This window comes from Drosophila takahashii, unplaced genomic scaffold (assembly GCF_030179915.1).
Source record: "Drosophila takahashii strain IR98-3 E-12201 unplaced genomic scaffold, DtakHiC1v2 scaffold_78, whole genome shotgun sequence".
Taxonomy (NCBI): Eukaryota; Metazoa; Arthropoda; class Insecta; order Diptera; family Drosophilidae; genus Drosophila; species Drosophila takahashii.
Genome location: NW_027221757.1, coordinates 914 through 22,825, shown reverse-complemented (window position 1 = coordinate 22,825; position 21,912 = coordinate 914). Strand labels below are relative to the sequence as shown.

General features: G+C 33.7%; 6 non-coding genes across 6 annotated transcripts; all 6 read left to right on the top strand.

Moving 5' to 3' along the window:
- Positions 1-1,686: 1,686 nt before the first annotated feature.
- On the top strand, positions 1,687-3,681 carry LOC138914707 (small subunit ribosomal RNA). Its single transcript, XR_011420521.1, has one exon. It is a non-coding gene; the product is annotated as a small subunit ribosomal RNA (ribosomal RNA).
- Positions 3,682-4,304: 623 nt separating this feature from the next.
- Positions 4,305-4,483, top strand: LOC138914705 (5.8S ribosomal RNA). The gene has a single exon (XR_011420519.1). It is a non-coding gene; the product is annotated as a 5.8S ribosomal RNA (ribosomal RNA).
- A 398-nt stretch (positions 4,484-4,881) lies between these two features.
- LOC138914708 (large subunit ribosomal RNA) lies at positions 4,882-8,838 on the top strand. Its single transcript, XR_011420522.1, has one exon. It is a non-coding gene; the product is annotated as a large subunit ribosomal RNA (ribosomal RNA).
- A 5,623-nt stretch (positions 8,839-14,461) lies between these two features.
- On the top strand, positions 14,462-16,456 carry LOC138914706 (small subunit ribosomal RNA). Its single transcript, XR_011420520.1, has one exon. It is a non-coding gene; the product is annotated as a small subunit ribosomal RNA (ribosomal RNA).
- Positions 16,457-17,079: 623 nt separating this feature from the next.
- On the top strand, positions 17,080-17,258 carry LOC138914703 (5.8S ribosomal RNA). The gene has a single exon (XR_011420517.1). It is a non-coding gene; the product is annotated as a 5.8S ribosomal RNA (ribosomal RNA).
- Positions 17,259-17,656: 398 nt separating this feature from the next.
- On the top strand, positions 17,657-21,615 carry LOC138914704 (large subunit ribosomal RNA). Its single transcript, XR_011420518.1, has one exon. It is a non-coding gene; the product is annotated as a large subunit ribosomal RNA (ribosomal RNA).
- Positions 21,616-21,912: the final 297 nt, after the last annotated feature.

Here is a 21,912-nt window from a genome sequence, read left to right as displayed (position 1 = left end):
TTATATTGATATGGAAGAAAATAATGAGTCATATAGATATGTTGGCATCAGTACGAAATATGCCCAATATACATACCCCGGGCACGCAGTACCAAAAAAACCCAATATTTAGACGTCGTGGCCAAAAACATATATAGGGAGGCAGTGCTCGCCGACCGGCCGTATTGTTCAAAATTTATGTTTATCATATTATTTTGGCAATGCTATATATAAATGATATCTTATACATATAATTCAATTATAGCGATATGGAAATACCATATTATATGTATAAAGAAAAAAAATGTATAATAAAATATACATTGACATACAAATATGGCTAGTTGTATGGATATGCCGTATTCATTATATGGATACGGCATATAGATTATATGGATATGACCAAAAAATAATTCATAAAGAAATTATATGAATATGGCAGAAATAATTGGTTATATTAATATGATCAAATAATACTTTATATAAAAAAGTGAATATCTTTGGTTGGGTGGCAAAGAGAATTAAATATGCCCGATATATAGACGTCGTGGCCAAAAACTACTATAGGGTGAAGTGCTTGTCTGTTGGTCTATATATATACATATAATATTTTATGCGTACACATTATTATTATAGATAGTTAATATCTATCGTATGGGTGGCAAACGGAATTAAATAATTTCGATATTTAGACGTCGTGGCCAAAAACTACTATAGGATGGTCAGTGGTTGTCCACCAATTAATTATTGAACAAACCATATGAATATCATATGCTGTTGTCAATATAATGTATATCAATAATAATAAAAAATAAGGATGGTACAGTAAGTAGTCCATCTACTATTGAACAAAATATATTATAATATATACTTGTGTTATCAATAGAACAACATATATTAAAATCAAAATATTATCCGTATAAATTTGTTTCTTAAATGAAATTAAGACTTGGCTACGCGGTTAATATTATAATCCCATGATAATAAGTGAAACAGAGGTCAAGTTTCTATTATATATAGAATAACAAATTGTTTCCGACTTTTATCGTTAATCTTTGGTGGCAGGTATATATGATAATTTATATTAAATTATTATATCCCCTGTCGTTTGGGCACAGAGTATCGCTTGCCGGTACAATGTGTTTACAAAAAGCATTATAATAAAATATAATTGCAATATTAGTGATCAAAATAATTTCATATGCGCTCGGTTTTATATCAAATATATTACCAGAGAGTTATATGGAAAAGATAAATTTTAAATTTATCATCAAAATGCAAATGATTTAACTCAATATTTATATTGGTTAAACAAAAATTGTACATGTGTGGATACAATAATTATGTATGTTGAACAAAAATGATATTTTAGAATGAAATATGTATATATAATATAATAAAAACTTATAGAAAGAACAATATATATTGAAAATTGTGTTATAAAAAAGTTGTACTTTTTCTTTAACATCAATTATAAACTTGTTATATTAGTGGCGAAACAAGTAAAAATTAAAGAACGTATACGAATGCCATATAAAAATGGCCGTATTCGAATTAAAATAGAATTATTTCACAAAGCAAAAAAAAATATTGAATTAAAATCAATATTTAAGAAAAACCGAACATATAAAATGGAAATAAAATCTATTATATTTATATTACTAATTTCTATTCAAAAAATATGAATGAAATATGAACGAAAACATTATTCTGGTTGATCCTGCCAGTAGTTATATGCTTGTCTCAAAGATTAAGCCATGCATGTCTAAGTACACACGAATTAAAAGTGAAACCGCAAAAGGCTCATTATATCAGTTATGGTTCCTTAGATCGTTAACAGTTACTTGGATAACTGTGGTAATTCTAGAGCTAATACATGCAATTAAAACATGAACCTTATGGGACATGTGCTTTTATTAGGCTAAAACCAAGCGATCGCAAGATCGTTATATTGGTTGAACTCTAGATAACATGCAGATCGTATGGTCTTGTACCGACGACAGATCTTTCAAATGTCTGCCCTATCAACTTTTGATGGTAGTATCTAGGACTACCATGGTTGCAACGGGTAACGGGGAATCAGGGTTCGATTCCGGAGAGGGAGCCTGAGAAACGGCTACCACATCTAAGGAAGGCAGCAGGCGCGTAAATTACCCACTCCCAGCTCGGGGAGGTAGTGACGAAAAATAACAATACAGGACTCATATCCGAGGCCCTGTAATTGGAATGAGTACACTTTAAATCCTTTAACAAGGACCAATTGGAGGGCAAGTCTGGTGCCAGCAGCCGCGGTAATTCCAGCTCCAATAGCGTATATTAAAGTTGTTGCGGTTAAAACGTTCGTAGTTGAACTTGTGCTTCATACGGGTAGTACAACTTACAATTGTGGTTAGTACTATACCTTTATGTATGTAAGCGTATTACCGGTGGAGTTCTTATATGTGTTTAAATACTTGTATTTTTTCATATGTTCCTCCTATTTAAAAACCTGCATTAGTGCTCTTAAACGAGTGTTATTGTGGGCCGGTACAATTACTTTGAACAAATTAGAGTGCTTAAAGCAGGCTTCAAATGCCTGAATATTCTGTGCATGGGATAATGAAATAAGACCTCTGTTCTGCTTTCATTGGTTTTCAGATCAAGAGGTAATGATTAATAGAAGCAGTTTGGGGGCATTAGTATTACGACGCGAGAGGTGAAATTCTTGGACCGTCGTAAGACTAACTTAAGCGAAAGCATTTGCCAAAGATGTTTTCATTAATCAAGAACGAAAGTTAGAGGTTCGAAGGCGATCAGATACCGCCCTAGTTCTAACCATAAACGATGCCAGCTAGCAATTGGGTGTAGCTACTTTTATGGCTCTCTCAGTCGCTTCCCGGGAAACCAAAGCTTTTGGGCTCCGGGGGAAGTATGGTTGCAAAGCTGAAACTTAAAGGAATTGACGGAAGGGCACCACCAGGAGTGGAGCCTGCGGCTTAATTTGACTCAACACGGGAAAACTTACCAGGTCCGAACATAAGTGTGTAAGACAGATTGATAGCTCTTTCTCGAATCTATGGGTGGTGGTGCATGGCCGTTCTTAGTTCGTGGAGTGATTTGTCTGGTTAATTCCGATAACGAACGAGACTCAAATATATTAAATAGATATCTTCAGGATTATGGTGTTGAAGCTTATATAGCCTTCATTCATGGTGGCAGTAAAATGTTTATTGTGTTTGAATGTGTTTATATAAGTGGAGCCGTACCTGTTGGTTTGTCCCATTATAAGGACACTAGCTTCTTAAATGGACAAATTGCGTCTAGCAATAATGAGATTGAGCAATAACAGGTCTGTGATGCCCTTAGATGTCCTGGGCTGCACGCGCGCTACAATGAAAGTATCAACGTGTATTTCCTAGACCGAGAGGTCCGGGTAAACCGCTGAACCACTTTCATGCTTGGGATTGTGAACTGAAACTGTTCACATGAACTTGGAATTCCCAGTAAGTGTGAGTCATTAACTCGCATTGATTACGTCCCTGCCCTTTGTACACACCGCCCGTCGCTACTACCGATTGAATTATTTAGTGAGGTCTCCGGACGTGATCACTGTGACGCCTTGTGTGTTACGGTTGTTTCGCAAAAGTTGACCGAACTTGATTATTTAGAGGAAGTAAAAGTCGTAACAAGGTTTCCGTAGGTGAACCTGCGGAAGGATCATTATTGTATAATATCCTTACCGTTAATAAAAAAATTTGTTAATACAAATTTAATACAAATTACCAATATATATATATATATACATAATAATTATAATAATAATTATACCAAAAATATGATCTTAAAAGTAAAAGATCAAATAAATTTCGAACAAGCAAATCGAAATATTGTAATAATATAATATTATTACAAATAAATTAAATAGAAACAAACATAAAATTCGAACAAGCAAATCGAATTATTAATATAATAAAATATATTTTATATATTTATTATAAACTTTTGTGTGTATATGGACCATAATATACACGCGTTGCGAGATGTATTGGCCAACTAATTTGATGATGATCATACATTGGATAATGCAACAACCTAAAATATACAATGTTGTACCTGGTTTCAGGTTAATGTTTTATATAAAATTATCAATATATATTAACAAACAAATGCCATTACAAATAATACTTTGATATATATTGTTTATATAAAACTAAGACATTTCGCAGCATTTATTTTAGGTATATAAATACATTTATTGAAGGAATTGATATATGCCAGTAAAATGGTGTATTTTTAATTTCTTTCAATAAAAACATATTTGACCAAATTTAAAACCAATATTATAAAACTCTAAGCGGTGGATCACTCGGCTCATGGGTCGATGAAGAACGCAGCAAACTGTGCGTCATCGTGTGAACTGCAGGACACATGAACATCGACATTTTGAACGCATATCGCAGTCCATGCTGTTATGTACTTTAATTAATTTTATAGTGCTGCTTGGACTACATATGGTTGAGGGTTGTAAGACTATGCTAATTAAGTTGTTTATACAAATTTTATAATAAAATTTTATAAGCATATGGTATATTATTGGAGAAAAATAATTTAATTATTTTATTCATAATATTAACAAATATATGAAAAACATTATCTCACAATAGTAATTAAACTTTGAGAAAAACGAAGAGGAATATTTTCTTTTTCAATCAAATAATACTGAGAAATGTCTAGCATAAAATATTATCTAGAATTGTCTCTTATTAATGATTTGAAATATGAAAAACGTTGACAATATTATTATTCTTCGTTAATTCGTTACAAATAAATGCCATTAATATATATATACGTCAGCTTTAAACGAATTTAATAAAATGTTTTATCATTATATATAAAGAATTAATTGCAAATAAAAGTTATATACAACCTCAACTCATATGGGACTACCCCCTGAATTTAAGCATATTAATTAGGGGAGGAAAAGAAACTAACAAGGATTTTCTTAGTAGCGGCGAGCGAAAAGAAATCAGTTCAGCACTAAGTCACTTTGTCTATATGGCAAATGTGAGATGCAGTGTATGGAGCGTCAATATTCTAGTATGAGAAATTAACGATTTAAGTCCTTCTTAAATGAGGCCATTTACCCATAGAGGGTGCCAGGCCCGTATAACGTTAATGATTACTAGATGATGTTTCCAAAGAGTCGTGTTGCTTGATAGTGCAGCACTAAGTGGGTGGTAAACTCCATCTAAAACTAAATATAACCATGAGACCGATAGTAAACAAGTACCGTGAGGGAAAGTTGAAAAGAACTCTGAATAGAGAGTTAAACAGTACGTGAAACTGCTTAGAGGTTAAGCCCGATGAACCTGAATATCCGTTATGGAAAATTCATCATTAAAATTGTAATATTTAAACAATATTATGATAATAGTGTGCATTTTTTCCATATAAGGACATTGTAATCTATTAGCATACCAAATTTATCATAAAATATAACTTATAGTTTATTCAAATTAAATTGCTTGCATTTTAACACAGAATAAATGTTATTAATTTGATAAAGTGCTGATAGATTTATATGAATACAGTGCGTTAATTTTTCGGAATTATATAATGGCATGATTATCATTGATTTTTGTGTTTATTATATGCACTTGTAGGATTAACAATGCGAAAGATTCAGGATACCTTCGGGACCCGTCTTGAAACACGGACCAAGGAGTCTAACATATGTGCAAGTTATTGGGATATAAACCTAATAGCGTAATTAACTTGACTAATAATGGGATTAGTTTTTTAACTATTTATAGCTAATTAACACAATCCCGGGGCGTTCTATATAGTTATGTATAATGATATTTATATTATTTATGCCTCTAACTGGAACGTACCTTGAGCATATATGCTGTGACCCGAAAGATGGTGAACTATACTTGATCAGGTTGAAGTCAGGGGAAACCCTGATGGAAGACCGAAACAGTTCTGACGTGCAAATCGATTGTCAGAATTGAGTATAGGGGCGAAAGACCAATCGAACCATCTAGTAGCTGGTTCCTTCCGAAGTTTCCCTCAGGATAGCTGGTGCATTTTAATATTATATAAAATAATCTTATCTGGTAAAGCGAATGATTAGAGGCCTTAGGGTCGAAACGATCTTAACCTATTCTCAAACTTTAAATGGGTAAGAACCTTAACTTTCTTGATATGAAGTTTAAGGTTATGATATAATGTGCCCAGTGGGCCACTTTTGGTAAGCAGAACTGGCGCTGTGGGATGAACCAAACGTAATGTTACGGTGCCCAAATTAACAACTCATGCAGATACCATGAAAGGCGTTGGTTGCTTAAAACAGCAGGACGGTGATCATGGAAGTCGAAATCCGCTAAGGAGTGTGTAACAACTCACCTGCCGAAGCAACTAGCCCTTAAAATGGATGGCGCTTAAGTTGTATACCTATACATTACCGCTAAAGTAGATGATTTATATTACTTGTGATATAAATTTTGAAACTTTAGTGAGTAGGAAGGTACAATGGTATGCGTAGAAGTGTTTGGCGTAAGCCTGCATGGAGCTGCCATTGGTACAGATCTTGGTGGTAGTAGCAAATAATCGAATGAGACCTTGGAGGACTGAAGTGGAGAAGGGTTTCGTGTGAACAGTGGTTGATCACGAGTTAGTCGGTCCTAAGTTCAAGGCGAAAGCCGAAAATTTTCAAGTAAAACCAAAAACGCAATATATACAAATCAAGCTAATATAATATACTTGAATAATTTTGAACGAAAGGGAATACGGTTCCAATTCCGTAACCTGTTGAGTATCCGTTTGTTATTAAATATGGGCCTCGTGCTCATCCTGGCAACAGGAACGACCATAAAGAAGCCGTCGAGAGATATCGGAAGAGTTTTCTTTTCTGTTTTATAGCCGTACTACCATGGAAGTCTTTCGCAGAGAGATATGGTAGATGGGCTAGAAGAGCATGACATATACTGTTGTGTCGATATTTTCTCCTCGGACCTTGAAAATTTATGGTGGGGACACGCAAACTTCTCAACAGGCCGTACCAATATCCGCAGCTGGTCTCCAAGGTGAAGAGTCTCTAGTCGATAGAATAATGTAGGTAAGGGAAGTCGGCAAATTAGATCCGTAACTTCGGGATAAGGATTGGCTCTGAAGATTGAGATAGTCGGGCTTGATTGGGAAACAATAACATGGTTTATGTGCTCGTTCTGGGTAAATAGAGTTTCTAGCATTTATGTTAGTTACTTGTTCCCCGGATAGTTAGTTACGTAGCCAATTGTGGAACTTTCTTGCTAAAATTTTTAAGAATACTAATTGGGTCAAACCAATTAGTTCTTATTAATTATAACGATTATCAATTAACAATCAATTCAGAACTGGCACGGACTTGGGGAATCCGACTGTCTAATTAAAACAAAGCATTGTGATGGCCCTAGCGGGTGTTGACACAATGTGATTTCTGCCCAGTGCTCTGAATGTCAAAGTGAAGAAATTCAAGTAAGCGCGGGTCAACGGCGGGAGTAACTATGACTCTCTTAAGGTAGCCAAATGCCTCGTCATCTAATTAGTGACGCGCATGAATGGATTAACGAGATTCCTACTGTCCCTATCTACTATCTAGCGAAACCACAGCCAAGGGAACGGGCTTGGAATAATTAGCGGGGAAAGAAGACCCTTTTGAGCTTGACTCTAATCTGGCAGTGTAAGGAGACATAAGAGGTGTAGAATAAGTGGGAGATATTAGACTTCGGTTTGGTATCGTCAATGAAATACCACTACTCTTATTGTTTCCTTACTTACTTGATTAAATGGAACGTGTATCATTTCCTAGCCATTATACGGATATATTTATTATATCTTATGGTATTGGGTTTTGATGCAAGCTTCTTGATCAAAGTATCACGAGTTTGTTATATAATCGCAAACAAATTCTTTAATAAAACGGTGCATTTATGTATTTTTGATTTGAAAATTTGGTATAACTCCAATTACTCAGGTATGATCCAATTCAAGGACATTGCCAGGTAGGGAGTTTGACTGGGGCGGTACATCTCTCAAATAATAACGGAGGTGTCCCAAGGCCAGCTCAGTGCGGACAGAAACCACACATAGAGCAAAAGGGCAAATGCTGACTTGATCTCGGTGTTCAGTACACACAGGGACAGCAAAAGCTCGGCCTATCGATCCTTTTGGTTTAAAGAGTTTTTAACAAGAGGTGTCAGAAAAGTTACCATAGGGATAACTGGCTTGTGGCGGCCAAGCGTTCATAGCGACGTCGCTTTTTGATCCTTCGATGTCGGCTCTTCCTATCATTGTGAAGCAAAATTCACCAAGCGTTGGATTGTTCACCCATGCAAGGGAACGTGAGCTGGGTTTAGACCGTCGTGAGACAGGTTAGTTTTACCCTACTAATGACAAAACGTTGTTGCGACAGCATTCCTGCGTAGTACGAGAGGAACCGCAGGTACGGACCAATGGCACAATACTTGTTCGAGCGAACAGTGGTATGACGCTACGTCCGTTGGATTATGCCTGAACGCCTCTAAGGTCGTATCCGTGCTGGACTGCAATGATAAATAAGGGGCAATTTGCATTGTATGGCTTCTAAACCATTTAAAGTTTATAATTTACTTTATAAACGACAATGGATGTGATGCCAATGTAATTTGTAACATAGTAAATTGGGAGGATCTTCGATCACCTGATGCCGCGCTAGTTACATATAAAAGCATTATTTAATACAATGACAAAGCCTAGAATCAATTGTAAACGACTTTTGTAACAGGCAAGGTGTTGTAAGTGGTTGAGCAGCTGCCATACTGCGATCCACTGAAGCTTATCCTTTGCTTGATGATTCGATAATAAACATAAATTTAATTGTGTTTATTTTGTTTGGCTTTTTTAAGTCAGAATATATATATATATAAAATATATATATATAAAATAATAATTATATTTAAATAAATTTTATTTAAATATATTTAACAATGGTAGCCATATGTATCGTCATCCTATTAGTGACGCGTATAAAAATATTCTAAGTCCGAACATGCAAATAAGAGACATATGCAAGTATATGTACTTCTTAAGGTAGCCAACTGAATCGTCATCCTATTAGTGACGTGTATACAAATATTCTAAGTCCGAACATACAAGTAAGAGACATATGCAAGTATATGTACCTCTTAAGGTAGCCAACTGAATCGTCATCCTATTAGTGACGTGTATAAAAATATTCTAAGTCCGAACATACAAGTAAGAGACATATGCAAGTATATGTACCTCTTAAGGTAGCCAACTGAATCGTCATCCTATTAGTGACGTGTATAAAAATATTCTAAGTCCGAACATACAAGTAAGAGACATATGCAAGTATATGTACCTCTTAAGGTAGCCAACTGAATCGTCATCCTATTAGTGACGCGTATAAAAATATTCTAAGTCCGAACATGCAAATAAGAGACATATGCAAGTATATGTACCTCTTAAGGTAGCCAACTGAATCGTCATCCTATTAGTGACGTGTATAAAAATATTCTAAGTCCGAACATACAAGTAAGAGACATATGCAAGTATATGTACCTCTTAAGGTAGCCAACTGAATCGTCATCCTATTAGTGACGTGTATAAAAATATTCTAAGTCCGAACATACAAGTAAGAGACATATGCAAGTATATGTACCTCTTAAGGTAGCAATCTGAATCGTCATCCTATTAGTGACGTGTATAAAAATATTCCAAGTCCAAACATGAGTTATATGGATATGAAAATAATATTAAGTTCTAGTATGGATATGAAAAAAAATGAGTTATATGGATATGGGAAAAATAACAAGTTCTAGTATGGATATGAAAAAAATGAGTTATGTGGATATGGGAAAAATAATAAGTTCTAGTATGGATATGAAAAAAAAAATGAGTTATATGGATATGGAAAAGAATACAGAGTTCTAGTATGGATATGGAAAAATGAGTTATATGAATATGGGAAAAATGATAAGTTCTAGTATGGATATGAAAAAATATTGAGTTATATGGATATTAAAGAAATAATAAGTTCTAGTATGGATATGGAATAAAATGAGTTATATAGATATGGCAAAAAATTTAATGTTCTAGTATGGATATGAAAAAAATTAGTTATATGAATATGGGAAAATTTATAAGTTCTAGTATGGATATGGGAAAAATAATAAGTTCTAGTATGGATATAAAAAAATATTGAGTTATATGGATATTAAAGAAATAATAAGTTCGAGTATGGATATGGAAAAAAATTAGTTATATTGATATGCTAAATAATGAGTTATATGCATATGGGAAAAATACTAAGTTGTAGTATGGAATGGGAATAAAACTGAGTTCTAGTATGGATATGGGAAAAATAATCAGTTCTAGTATGGATATGAAAAAATATTGAGTTTTATGGATATTGAAGAGATAATAAGCTCTAGTATGGATATGGAAAAAATTAATTATATTGTAATAGTAAATAATAAGTTATATGGATATAGGAAGAAAATTAGGTTCTAGTATGGATATGAAAAAAATTAGTTCTATGGATATGGGAAAAATAAAAAGTTCTGGTATGGATATGGAAAAATATTAAGTTATATGGATATTAAAGAAATAATAAGTTCTAGTATGGATATGGAATAAAATGAGTTATATAGATATGGCAAAAATATAATGTTCTAGTATGGATATGAAAAAAATTAGTTATATGAATATGGGAAAATTTATAAGTTCTAGTATGGATATGGGAAAAAGAATAAGTTCTAGTATGGATATGAAAAAATATTGAGTTATATGAATATTAAAGAAATAATAAGTTCTAGTATGAATTGGAAAAATATTATTTATATTGATATGGTAAATAATGATTTATATGGATATGGGATAAATACTAAATTCTAGTGTGGATATGGAAAAAACGAGTTATATGGATATGGGAAAAATAATAAGTTCAAGTATGGATATGGAAAAAAATTAGTTTAATAGTTATAGGTATGGAAAAAAATTAATTATATAGATATAGAACAAAAAATAAGTTATATGGATATGGTGGCATCAGTACGAAATATGCCCAATTTACATACACCGGAGCCGCAGTACGATAAATACCCAATATTTAGACGTCGTGGCCAAAAACATATATAGGGAGGCAGTGCTCGCCGACCGGTTGTATTGTTCAAAATTTATGTTTTTCATATTATTTTGGCAATGCTATATATAAATGATATCTTATACATATAATTCAATTATAGCGATATGGAAATACCATATTATATGTATAAAGAAAAAAAATGTATAATAAAATATACATTGACATACAAATATGGCTAATGGATATGCCGTATTCATTATATGGATACGGCATATAGATTATATAAATATGACCAAAAAATATTTTATATTGATATGGCAAATAAAGAAATTACTTGAATATGGAAATAAAAGAAGTTATATTGATATGGAAGAAAATAATGAGTCATATAGATATGTTGGCATCAGTACGAAATATGCCCAATTTACATACACCGGGGCCGCAGTACGAAAAATACCCAATATTTAGACGTCGTGGCCAAAAACATATATAGGGAGGCAGTGCTCGCCGACCGGCCGTATTGTTCAAAATTTATGTTTATCATATTATTTTGGCAATGCTATATATAAATGATATCTTATACATATAATTCAATTATAGCGATATGGAAATACCATATTATATGTATAAAGAAAAAAAATGTATAATAAAATATACATTGACATACAAATATGGCTAGTTGTATGGATATGCCGTATTCATTATATGGATACGGCATATAGATTATATAAATATGACCAAAAAATATTTTATATTGATATGGCAAATAAAGAAATTACTTGCATATGGAAATAAAAGAAGTTATATTGATATGGAAGAAAATAATGAGTCATATAGATATGTTGGCATCAGTACGAAATATGCCCAATTTACATACACCGGGGCCGCAGTACGAAAAATACCCAATATTTAGACGTCGTGGCCAAAAACATATATAGGGAGGCAGTGCTCGCCGACCGGCCGTATTGTTCAAAATTTATGTTTATCATATTATTTTGGCAATGCTATATATAAATGATATCTTATACATATAATTCAATTATAGCGATATGGAAATACCATATTATATGTATAAAGAAAAAAAATGTATAATAAAATATACATTGACATACAAATATGGATAGTTGTATGGATATGCAGTATTCATTATATTGATACTTCATATAGATTATATAAATATGACCAAAAATATTTTATATTGATATGGCAAATAAAGAAATTACTTGAATATGGAAATAAAAGAAGTTATATTGATATGGAAGAAAATAATGAGTCATATAGATATGTTGGCATCAGTACGAAATATGCCCAATTTACATACACCGGGGCCGCAGTACGAAAAATACCCAATATTTAGACGTCGTGGCCAAAAACATATATAGGGAGGCAGTGCTCGCCGACCGGCCGTATTGTTCAAAATTTATGTTTATCATATTATTTTGGCAATGCTATATATAAATGATATCTTATACATATAATTCAATTATAGCGATATGGAAATACCATATTATATGTATAAAGAAAAAAAATGTATAATAAAATATACATTGACATACAAATATGGCTAGTTGTATGGATATGCCGTATTCATTATATGGATACGGCATATAGATTATATAAATATGACCAAAAAATATTTTATCTTGATATGGCAAATAAAGAAATTACTTGAATATGGAAATAAAAGAAGTTATATTGATATGGAAGAAAATAATGAGTCATATAGATATGTTGGCATCAGTACGAAATATGCCCAATTTACATACACCGGGGCCGCAGTACGAAAAATACCCAATATTTAGACGTCGTGGCCAAAAACATATATAGGGAGGCAGTGCTCGCCGACCGGCCGTATTGTTCAAAATTTATGTTTATCATATTATTTTGGCAATGCTATATATAAATGATATCTTATACATATAATTCAATTATAGCGATATGGAAATACCATATTATATGTATAAAGAAAAAAAATGTATAATAAAATATACATTGACATACAAATATGGCTAGTTGTATGGATATGCCGTATTCATTATATGGATACGGCATATAGATTATATGGATATGACCAAAAAATAATTCATAAAGAAATTATATGAATATGGCAGAAATAATTGGTTATATTAATATGATCAAATAATACTTTATATAAAAAAGTGAATATCTTTGGTTGGGTGGCAAAGAGAATTAAATATGCCCGATATATAGACGTCGTGGCCAAAAACTACTATAGGGTGAAGTGCTTGTCTGTTGGTCTATATATATACATATAATATTTTATGCGTACACATTATTATTATAGATAGTTAATATCTATCGTATGGGTGGCAAACGGAATTAAATAATTTCGATATTTAGACGTCGTGGCCAAAAACTACTATAGGATGGTCAGTGGTTGTCCACCAATTAATTATTGAACAAACCATATGAATATCATATGCTGTTGTCAATATAATGTATATCAATAATAATAAAAAATAAGGATGGTACAGTAAGTAGTCCATCTACTATTGAACAAAATATATTATAATATATACTTTTGTTATCAATAGAACAACATATATTAAAATCAAAATATTATCCGTATAAATTTGTTTCTTAAATGAAATTAAGACTTGGCTACGCGGTTAATATTATAAACCCATGATAATAAGGTGAAACAGAGGTCAAGTTTCTATTATATATAGAATAACAAATTGTTTCCGACTTTTATCGTTAATCTTTGGTGGCAGGTATATATGATAATTTATATTAAATTATTATATCCCCTGTCGTTTGGGCACAGAGTATCGCTTGCCGGTACAATGTGTTTACAAAAAGCATTATAATAAAATATAATTGCAATATTAGTGATCAAAATAATTTCATATGCGCTCGGTTTTATATCATATATTACCAGAGAGTTATATGGAAAAGATAAATTTTAAATTTATCATCAAAATGCAAATGATTTAACTCAATATTTATATTGGTTAAACAAAAATTGTACATGTGTGGATACAATAATTATGTATGTTGAACAAAAATGATATTTTAGAATGAAATATGTATATATAATATAATAAAAACTTATAGAAAGAACAATATATATTGAAAATTGTGTTATAAAAAAGTTGTACTTTTTCTTTAACATCAATTATAAACTTGTTATATTAGTGGCGAAACAAGTAAAAATTAAAGAACGTATACGAATGCCATATAAAAATGGCCGTATTCGAATTAAAATAGAATTATTTCACAAAGCAAAAAAAAAATATTGAATTAAAATCAATATTTAAGAAAACCGAACATATAAAATGGAAATAAAATCTATTATATTTATATTACTAATTTCTATTCAAAAAATATGAATGAAATATGAACGAAAACATTATTCTGGTTGATCCTGCCAGTAGTTATATGCTTGTCTCAAAGATTAAGCCATGCATGTCTAAGTACACACGAATTAAAAGTGAAACCGCAAAAGGCTCATTATATCAGTTATGGTTCCTTAGATCGTTAACAGTTACTTGGATAACTGTGGTAATTCTAGAGCTAATACATGCAATTAAAACATGAACCTTATGGGACATGTGCTTTTATTAGGCTAAAACCAAGCGATCGCAAGATCGTTATATTGGTTGAACTCTAGATAACATGCAGATCGTATGGTCTTGTACCGACGACAGATCTTTCAAATGTCTGCCCTATCAACTTTTGATGGTAGTATCTAGGACTACCATGGTTGCAACGGGTAACGGGGAATCAGGGTTCGATTCCGGAGAGGGAGCCTGAGAAACGGCTACCACATCTAAGGAAGGCAGCAGGCGCGTAAATTACCCACTCCCAGCTCGGGGAGGTAGTGACGAAAAATAACAATACAGGACTCATATCCGAGGCCCTGTAATTGGAATGAGTACACTTTAAATCCTTTAACAAGGACCAATTGGAGGGCAAGTCTGGTGCCAGCAGCCGCGGTAATTCCAGCTCCAATAGCGTATATTAAAGTTGTTGCGGTTAAAACGTTCGTAGTTGAACTTGTGCTTCATACGGGTAGTACAACTTACAATTGTGGTTAGTACTATACCTTTATGTATGTAAGCGTATTACCGGTGGAGTTCTTATATGTGTTTAAATACTTGTATTTTTTCATATGTTCCTCCTATTTAAAAACCTGCATTAGTGCTCTTAAACGAGTGTTATTGTGGGCCGGTACAATTACTTTGAACAAATTAGAGTGCTTAAAGCAGGCTTCAAATGCCTGAATATTCTGTGCATGGGATAATGAAATAAGACCTCTGTTCTGCTTTCATTGGTTTTCAGATCAAGAGGTAATGATTAATAGAAGCAGTTTGGGGGCATTAGTATTACGACGCGAGAGGTGAAATTCTTGGACCGTCGTAAGACTAACTTAAGCGAAAGCATTTGCCAAAGATGTTTTCATTAATCAAGAACGAAAGTTAGAGGTTCGAAGGCGATCAGATACCGCCCTAGTTCTAACCATAAACGATGCCAGCTAGCAATTGGGTGTAGCTACTTTTATGGCTCTCTCAGTCGCTTCCCGGGAAACCAAAGCTTTTGGGCTCCGGGGGAAGTATGGTTGCAAAGCTGAAACTTAAAGGAATTGACGGAAGGGCACCACCAGGAGTGGAGCCTGCGGCTTAATTTGACTCAACACGGGAAAACTTACCAGGTCCGAACATAAGTGTGTAAGACAGATTGATAGCTCTTTCTCGAATCTATGGGTGGTGGTGCATGGCCGTTCTTAGTTCGTGGAGTGATTTGTCTGGTTAATTCCGATAACGAACGAGACTCAAATATATTAAATAGATATCTTCAGGATTATGGTGTTGAAGCTTATATAGCCTTCATTCATGGTGGCAGTAAAATGTTTATTGTGTTTGAATGTGTTTATATAAGTGGAGCCGTACCTGTTGGTTTGTCCCATTATAAGGACACTAGCTTCTTAAATGGACAAATTGCGTCTAGCAATAATGAGATTGAGCAATAACAGGTCTGTGATGCCCTTAGATGTCCTGGGCTGCACGCGCGCTACAATGAAAGTATCAACGTGTATTTCCTAGACCGAGAGGTCCGGGTAAACCGCTGAACCACTTTCATGCTTGGGATTGTGAACTGAAACTGTTCACATGAACTTGGAATTCCCAGTAAGTGTGAGTCATTAACTCGCATTGATTACGTCCCTGCCCTTTGTACACACCGCCCGTCGCTACTACCGATTGAATTATTTAGTGAGGTCTCCGGACGTGATCACTGTGACGCCTTGTGTGTTACGGTTGTTTCGCAAAAGTTGACCGAACTTGATTATTTAGAGGAAGTAAAAGTCGTAACAAGGTTTCCGTAGGTGAACCTGCGGAAGGATCATTATTGTATAATATCCTTACCGTTAATAAAAAATTTGTTAATACAAATATAAAACAAATTACCAATATATATATATATATACATAATAATTATAATAATAATTATACCAAAAATATGATCTTAAAAGTAAAAGATCAAATAAATTTCGAACAAGCAAATCGAAATATTGTAATAATATAATATTATTACAATAAATTAAATAAATAAAACAAACATAAAATTCGAACAAGCAAATCGAATTATTAATATAATAAAATATTTTTTATATATTTATTATAAACTTTTGTGTGTATATGGACCATAATATACACGCGTTGCGAGATGTATTGGCCAACTAATTTGATGATGATCATACATTGGATAATGCAACAACCTAAAATATACAATGTTGTACCTGGTTTCAGGTTAATGTTTTATATAAATTATCAATATATATTAACAAACAAATGCCATTACAAATAATACTTTGATATATATTGTTTATATAAAACTAAGACATTTCGCAGCATTTATTTTAGGTATATAAATACATTTATTGAAGGAATTGATATATGCCAGTAAAATGGTGTATTTTTAATTTCTTTCAATAAAAACATATTTGACCAAATTTAAAACCAATATTATAAAACTCTAAGCGGTGGATCACTCGGCTCATGGGTCGATGAAGAACGCAGCAAACTGTGCGTCATCGTGTGAACTGCAGGACACATGAACATCGACATTTTGAACGCATATCGCAGTCCATGCTGTTATGTACTTTAATTAATTTTATAGTGCTGCTTGGACTACATATGGTTGAGGGTTGTAAGACTATGCTAATTAAGTTGTTTATACAAATTTTATAATAAAATTTTATAAGCATATGGTATATTATTGGATAAAAATAATTTAATTATTTTATTCATAATATTAACAAATATATGAAAAACATTATCTCACAATAGTAATTAAACTTTGAGAAAAACGAAGAGGAATATTTTCTTTTTCAATCAAATAATACTGAGAAATGTCTAGCATAAAATATTATCTAGAATTGTCTCTTATTAATGATTTGAAATATGAAAAACGTTGACAATATTATTATTCTTCGTTAATTCGTTACAAATAAATGCCATTAATATATATATACGTCAGCTTTAAACGAATTTAATAAAATGTTTTATCATTATATATAAAGAATTAATTGCAAATAAAAGTTATATACAACCTCAACTCATATGGGACTACCCCCTGAATTTAAGCATATTAATTAGGGGAGGAAAAGAAACTAACAAGGATTTTCTTAGTAGCGGCGAGCGAAAAGAAATCAGTTCAGCACTAAGTCACTTTGTCTATATGGCAAATGTGAGATGCAGTGTATGGAGCGTCAATATTCTAGTATGAGAAATTAACGATTTAAGTCCTTCTTAAATGAGGCCATTTACCCATAGAGGGTGCCAGGCCCGTATAACGTTAATGATTACTAGATGATGTTTCCAAAGAGTCGTGTTGCTTGATAGTGCAGCACTAAGTGGGTGGTAAACTCCATCTAAAACTAAATATAACCATGAGACCGATAGTAAACAAGTACCGTGAGGGAAAGTTGAAAAGAACTCTGAATAGAGAGTTAAACAGTACGTGAAACTGCTTAGAGGTTAAGCCCGATGAACCTGAATATCCGTTATGGAAAATTCATCATTAAAATTGTAATATTTAAACAATATTATGATAATAGTGTGCATTTTTTCCATATAAGGACATTGTAATCTATTAGCATACCAAATTTATCATAAAATATAACTTATAGTTTATTCAAATTAAATTGCTTGCATTTTAACACAGAATAAATGTTATTAATTTGATAAAGTGCTGATAGATTTATATGAATACAGTGCGTTAATTTTTCGGAATTATATAATGGCATGATTATCATTGATTTTTGTGTTTATTATATGCACTTGTAGGATTAACAATGCGAAAGATTCAGGATACCTTCGGGACCCGTCTTGAAACACGGACCAAGGAGTCTAACATATGTGCAAGTTATTGGGATATAAACCTAATAGCGTAATTAACTTGACTAATAATGGGATTAGTTTTTTAACTATTTATAGCTAATTAACACAATCCCGGGGCGTTCTATATAGTTATGTATAATGATATTTATATTATTTATGCCTCTAACTGGAACGTACCTTGAGCATATATGCTGTGACCCGAAAGATGGTGAACTATACTTGATCAGGTTGAAGTCAGGGGAAACCCTGATGGAAGACCGAAACAGTTCTGACGTGCAAATCGATTGTCAGAATTGAGTATAGGGGCGAAAGACCAATCGAACCATCTAGTAGCTGGTTCCTTCCGAAGTTTCCCTCAGGATAGCTGGTGCATTTTAATATTATATAAAATAATCTTATCTGGTAAAGCGAATGATTAGAGGCCTTAGGGTCGAAACGATCTTAACCTATTCTCAAACTTTAAATGGGTAAGAACCTTAACTTTCTTGATATGAAGTTTAAGGTTATGATATAATGTGCCCAGTGGGCCACTTTTGGTAAGCAGAACTGGCGCTGTGGGATGAACCAAACGTAATGTTACGGTGCCCAAATTAACAACTCATGCAGATACCATGAAAGGCGTTGGTTGCTTAAAACAGCAGGACGGTGATCATGGAAGTCGAAATCCGCTAAGGAGTGTGTAACAACTCACCTGCCGAAGCAACTAGCCCTTAAAATGGATGGCGCTTAAGTTGTATACCTATACATTACCGCTAAAGTAGATGATTTATATTACTTGTGATATAAATTTTGAAACTTTAGTGAGTAGGAAGGTACAATGGTATGCGTAGAAGTGTTTGGCGTAAGCCTGCATGGAGCTGCCATTGGTACAGATCTTGGTGGTAGTAGCAAATAATCGAATGAGACCTTGGAGGACTGAAGTGGAGAAGGGTTTCGTGTGAACAGTGGTTGATCACGAGTTAGTCGGTCCTAAGTTCAAGGCGAAAGCCGAAAATTTTCAAGTAAAACCAAAAACGCAATATATACAAATCAAGCTAATATAATATACTTGAATAATTTTGAACGAAAGGGAATACGGTTCCAATTCCGTAACCTGTTGAGTATCCGTTTGTTATTAAATATGGGCCTCGTGCTCATCCTGGCAACAGGAACGACCATAAAGAAGCCGTCGAGAGATATCGGAAGAGTTTTCTTTTCTGTTTTATAGCCGTACTACCATGGAAGTCTTTCGCAGAGAGATATGGTAGATGGGCTAGAAGAGCATGACATATACTGTTGTGTCGATATTTTCTCCTCGGACCTTGAAAATTTATGGTGGGGACACGCAAACTTCTCAACAGGCCGTACCAATATCCGCAGCTGGTCTCCAAGGTGAAGAGTCTCTAGTCGATAGAATAATGTAGGTAAGGGAAGTCGGCAAATTAGATCCGTAACTTCGGGATAAGGATTGGCTCTGAAGATTGAGATAGTCGGGCTTGATTGGGAAACAATAACATGGTTTATGTGCTCGTTCTGGGTAAATAGAGTTTCTAGCATTTATGTTAGTTACTTGTTCCCCGGATAGTTAGTTACGTAGCCAATTGTGGAACTTTCTTGCTAAAATTTTTAAGAATACTAATTGGGTCAAACCAATTAGTTCTTATTAATTATAACGATTATCAATTAACAATCAATTCAGAACTGGCACGGACTTGGGGAATCCGACTGTCTAATTAAAACAAAGCATTGTGATGGCCCTAGCGGGTGTTGACACAATGTGATTTCTGCCCAGTGCTCTGAATGTCAAAGTGAAGAAATTCAAGTAAGCGCGGGTCAACGGCGGGAGTAACTATGACTCTCTTAAGGTAGCCAAATGCCTCGTCATCTAATTAGTGACGCGCATGAATGGATTAACGAGATTCCTACTGTCCCTATCTACTATCTAGCGAAACCACAGCCAAGGGAACGGGCTTGGAATAATTAGCGGGGAAAGAAGACCCTTTTGAGCTTGACTCTAATCTGGCAGTGTAAGGAGACATAAGAGGTGTAGAATAAGTGTGGGAGATATTAGACTTCGGTTTGGTATCGTCAATGAAATACCACTACTCTTATTGTTTCCTTACTTACTTGATTAAATGGAACGTGTATCATTTCCTAGCCATTATACGGATATATTTATTATATCTTATGGTATTGGGTTTTGATGCAAGCTTCTTGATCAAAGTATCACGAGTTTGTTATATAATCGCAAACAAATTCTTTAATAAAACGGTGCATTTATGTATTTTTGATTTGAAAATTTGGTATAACTCCAATTACTCAGGTATGATCCAATTCAAGGACATTGCCAGGTAGGGAGTTTGACTGGGGCGGTACATCTCTCAAATAATAACGGAGGTGTCCCAAGGCCAGCTCAGTGCGGACAGAAACCACACATAGAGCAAAAGGGCAAATGCTGACTTGATCTCGGTGTTCAGTACACACAGGGACAGCAAAAGCTCGGCCTATCGATCCTTTTGGTTTAAAGAGTTTTTAACAAGAGGTGTCAGAAAAGTTACCATAGGGATAACTGGCTTGTGGCGGCCAAGCGTTCATAGCGACGTCGCTTTTTGATCCTTCGATGTCGGCTCTTCCTATCATTGTGAAGCAAAATTCACCAAGCGTTGGATTGTTCACCCATGCAAGGGAACGTGAGCTGGGTTTAGACCGTCGTGAGACAGGTTAGTTTTACCCTACTAATGACAAAACGTTGTTGCGACAGCATTCCTGCGTAGTACGAGAGGAACCGCAGGTACGGACCAATGGCACAATACTTGTTCGAGCGAACAGTGGTATGACGCTACGTCCGTTGGATTATGCCTGAACGCCTCTAAGGTCGTATCCGTGCTGGACTGCAATGATAAATAAGGGGCAATTTGCATTGTATGGCTTCTAAACCATTTAAAGTTTATAATTTACTTTATAAACGACAATGGATGTGATGCCAATGTAATTTGTAACATAGTAAATTGGGAGGATCTTCGATCACCTGATGCCGCGCTAGTTACATATAAAAGCATTATTTAATACAATGACAAAGCCTAGAATCAATTGTAAACGACTTTTGTAACAGGCAAGGTGTTGTAAGTGGTTGAGCAGCTGCCATACTGCGATCCACTGAAGCTTATCCTTTGCTTGATGATTCGATAATAAACATAAATTTAATTGTGTTTATTTGTTTGGCTTTTTTAAGTCAGAATATATATATATATAAAATATATATATATATAAAATAATAATTATATTTAAATAAATTTTATTTAAATATATTTAACAATGGTAGCCATATGTATCGTCATCCTATTAGTGACGCGTATAAAAATATTCTAAGTCCGAACATGCAAATAAGAGACATATGCAAGTATATGTACTTCTTAAGGTAGCCAACTGAATCGTCATCCTATTAGTGACGTGTATACAAATATTCTAAGTCCGAACATACAA